Below are 4,882 nucleotides of genomic sequence, written 5' to 3' on the forward strand. Positions count from 1 at the left end.
TCAGTGGTAATTTCCCCTCTTTTATCCCTGATTTTGTTTGTTTGTGTCCTTTCTCTTTTTGTTTTAGTGAGTCTAGCCAGGGATTTGTCGATTTTATTAACCTTGAAGAACCAGCTCTTTGTTGCATTTGTTTTTCTATTGTTTTTTGTTTTGTTTTGTTTTGTTTTGTTTTCAATTTCATTTATTTCTGCTCTAATTTTAATTTGTCATTCTCTTTTTGGGAAAAATGTTTCAACACTATTATGAAAAAGATTGCATGATATTTTGTCATTTAAAACTTAAATATTTTTGTCAGTAAATACCTGAACGTCCAATTATATAAGAGTAATGAAATACACTTGAGATTTCATTACAAATACTTTATGTAAAGTAATAGGATAATTATGTGTACATACATATGGCTATGCAACCATAAACATGAATATTTTCACAATTCTTAAATAATAATCATAGGTATTCATAGGTATATAACTCATTTTAAATCATCTGACTTTAACTTCATCCATGACATTGATAGAACTTAAAAGATGTGTCTGAGGACAGAGTCCTGAGGTTTGTTCCTGGAGACCTCTCTTTAGTATGTGGGTACAGTCATCCAACTAGGTAGAAATCCAATTAAGAAAAATGTCCTCCATACAATCCAGCAATCCATCCTCCGGGTATCTACCTGAAATTTTTGAAAACATGTATCTGTAAAACTATGCACCCCAATGTTCATTGCAGCATTATTTATGGTGGCCAAGACATGGAAACAACTGAAGTGTGCATCAGTATATAATTGGATAAAGAAGACATGGTACATATAAATAATGGAATATTACTGCACCATAAGAAGAGATGAAATACTGCCATTTGCGACAACATGGATCGATCTTGAGATAATCGTGCTAAGCGAAATACATTAGACAAAAAAGTTGAAAATCACATGATATCACTTATATGTGGGATATATAACTGAAAGCAACAAATGAACAAGACAGACAAACAAACAAAAACTCATAAACACAGACAATAGTTTAGTGTTTACCAGAGAAAAAGGGGAGTGGGGAAGGTAGGTAAGGGTAAAGGGGTCAAATATATGGTGACAGAAGATTTGGCTTTGGGTGGTAAACACACAATGCAATATACAGATGATGTATTACTCAACTGTACACTTGAAACCTATATAATTTTATTAACCAATGTCATCCCAATAAATTTAATTAAAAAAAAAAAGATAAATGTCTTCCAACCCGTATTTCTCTATTTTGATGGCAAGAATTTTTTAAAGATATATTTATGTCAAATACCAAGCTAGAAAACAGTCATACTATACTTGCCATACTTTTCTGACCCATCTGTCTACTAACCCTAACAAGTTAATTAAAATAGTCTGTCTCAGCTTATTATATTATTAATGCATTGCACTCTTACTGATGCCTAGTAAACTTGATTCTAAGTGCAACTATGTTGACTTTACATAATCTATTGCAAATCTTACCCAATAGTAATCAAAGAAATGCAAATTAGAAAACTTATAATGAATTTTTTACCTACCAAATGTTCAGAGCTCGTGGTAATTTCTAGTGTAATTGAAACTGCAGGGACATCAGACTTTTATGCAACTGAAGATTGCCTTTCTTGGTGGTAATCTGACAGAAGTTATCTAAAGTCTTGAAAATGTAGATTTGCTTTGTCCCAATAGTTTCTCTTCTGGAAATTTATCTTAAGGTCATCAAGGATGTGCACAAAGATATAGCTACTAGGATGTTTAGTCAACAGTTTATATTGGGGGGAGGTAACATGCTAAAAGTCCAAGAATAGAAAATTCATTGGATGTATATTTATACAATGCAATATTATGCAAGTACTTAAAATCATGTTAAATGTTTAATGTCCTAGAATGGTGGTCACAATTGGGCAAAAAAGGCAGGTTATCAATCAGAATATCTAGTTTGATTTTATCGTATGTGTGAGTGTGTGTTGTGCACATACGAATGGCTAAAATGTGCATATCAAAAAAGGCAGAATGATTGTCTCTAGGTGATGAAGTTAAAGAAAATACTTATCTCATTCTATTTTATTACCTATATTTTCTAAATATTACTCAATACACATGTATTTTATAAGAAGAAAGAGCAATAATAGCGACAGTCTTTTGTAAATACTGTCTATTCCTATAGGCATGGCTGAAGCTACTAAAAAGTACAAGTGACCTGTTTCTATTTTCTCCTCTTACTCTCCATAGTATTATGTTCTAATACTATGTAGTATTAGTATTAGTACATAGTATTATGTTCACATCCAGCTTCATGTATATTGGTATGATTTTACTTCCCTACCAAATCAAAGAGGCTTTGAATTCTGAGACCGGATTTTAATTCTATATATCTCCACCACTATGAAGCATATTATCTTACAATATGAGAAAAGATAAATAATTTCTGGAAAAAAATTAATAAATACATGAATGTCCACTGATGATTATATGAGATTACACATTTTTTCAAAAAAAAAATCCATTGGTAGAGTCCACAATTTCATGGTTATAAGATATCCAAAAATGTTGCATGGGGCTCAGACTTTCTAGTAAGAAGAGGGTTAGGCAGATCTGGACTAGGGGGCTTCTAGATTGCTAGAAGACAGAAGAAAGGGAAAAAGGCTCTGGTATTTACTGCCAGGGTCTCAGTGAGCCTCACGGCCTAACCGTCTGCTAATCTGCCACAACTCCTGTTGCCAGACAGGTGAGCCACAGACATGGGCATCCTCTTGCCTGAGGTGCTTCCAGAATCATCCCATTGATAAAGTTACAGACCTGGGATACAACTTCTGTGCATACACAGTGAATATCTACACTCTCTTGTTTCATAAAAAGCTATTGTCAACCCAGGGGAAAAAAAGCTTCACAGTAAGTACCTTACGACCAAGCACTTCAACTCCCAAAAGATCTTTTACCATAGTTCACTGCTCTTCTGTGTTTCAGCTCAGATTTTAAAAAACTGTTGTTATTGTTCATTTTTTCCAAACATTTTTTTTTATTTTAAGCATCCTTGTAAAAATAATACTCCATTTCCAAGGGCAGGCATTTGGACCTTTCTGGCAGGGACTCCTGCCCTGGGCAAGCACACTTGATGATCACACAGTACATGTTCCCTTCTCTCATGACCATCTGCTAGACTGGATCTCGGCCCACTCACAAGCTCACTGAATTGTTTCACTAGGATACAGGTGCCAGGCTATCATGGGTCTAAATGAGCAGCCCACATAATGCGAAAATGTTCCTCTAGCAAAAAGATCTTCCCCCATTCTAAAGTAGTGTCACTATATGGCTTCTGATTAAAGCCAGAGACATGAGTAAGCCAAAGAAAATATTGTAATACTCAAATCCTTAGAGATGAGTAGTCATGGAACAGAGCAACAGCGGTCATGCTAGATATAGTGCAGGCAGAGGTGTGGGGTAAACAAGAATCCTAGGAATTTGAAAGGAAAGAAGTAATCCCCCAGATGTACGTAAAATCAAGGAAGGAAATAAGAATTGTGTGTGTGTGACTGTGCCTTAACCTACAACAAAGAGAAGAACAAGTAACATGGAAGTATGGAAGTTGAGCCAAAGACATGAATGCGTGACCCACCTCTGCCACTGGATGAGACATTCAGCCAGCATCTGAATCTCAATATTCTTCACAGTTAAATGGAAATAATAACAATATCATGTGTTATTGTCACTATGATTAGGTAACAATCACTCCAAAACTTAGTGGTTTAAAACAATGTTAATTATTATCTCTGTGAGTCAAACATTTGGGAGCAGCTCAGCTGAGCAATTCTAACTCAAGTCAGTCACAAGGTCACAGTGAGGGAATGGGATCATCTCAAAGGCTTCTTCATTCATATATTCTGCAATCATATGTCTTTAGTCTGGGGAGGCAGGAATGGCTAGGAGCTGAAGGCATTAGGGTTCCTCAAGCATTTCCCCATGTCTCTGGACACTCCCTCCACATGGTATCTCCAGCATTGCATCTTCAAGGTAGCCAGACTTCTTACATAGTACATCTAGAGGAGCATGTCCTGAGAGCAAGAGAGCTAAGAAAGAGCTGTATTGCCTTTATGATCCAGCCTTGGAGATCATACAGTGTCACTTGCACATATTCTGTTGGTAGAAGTAGTTATAAAGCTCTACCCCACCTACATATGGAGAAATGTCAATATTGAATTATAAGAGGAGCATGAGGGATGAGATATATATTTTCCATCTTCAGAAAATACAATCTGCCATGCCATACAAGGTTGTTATAAGGATTCAGTGAAATCATTTATACTCATTTTATAAGCTATAAGCACTGCACGAATGTTAGTGTTTTTTTTATTGTAATAGTAATAATAAAATGTTATATCTCCTCTGTTCCAGTCTATTATAGGAGGTAATTTCTAAAGATGGGGCTGAAAGGGCATAGTGAACTTTAATTAAGAAGGAGCTAAGGTAGTAGTAATAGCATAGAAGGCATCTTTACTCAAAGACCAGTAGGACATTATTTATACCAAAAAAAAAAAAAAAAACCACTGGACCAGTAGGATTTATTACAAAAAAAAAAAAAAAACCACTTAAAGAAAAGATTTATTTCTTTCCTCTCATTTCTAAAAAAAGAATCATCTGGCTTTGATTTGATTTTTCCTTTCCTGCAATTTAGTAGAACCCAAATGTAAGTCTTAGATTTGCTACTAAAACAACAGCATACATATGAGGGAGCTGTCGTATTTCAAGCCAAAGTTACCTCGACAGTTTCTGAAGCTCTATGAAGTTGGGAAGCTAAGAGTTACTTAGGTTCTCTCTGCTAATTCAATGCATTAAAATTTTCAGGCACTTATTTATACAGATCCTAAATTCCAACTTTCAGCTTACAAA

This window comes from Pteropus alecto, unplaced genomic scaffold, assembly GCF_000325575.1.
Source record: "Pteropus alecto unplaced genomic scaffold, ASM32557v1 scaffold7, whole genome shotgun sequence".
Lineage (NCBI taxonomy): Eukaryota > Metazoa > Chordata > Mammalia > Chiroptera > Pteropodidae > Pteropus > Pteropus alecto.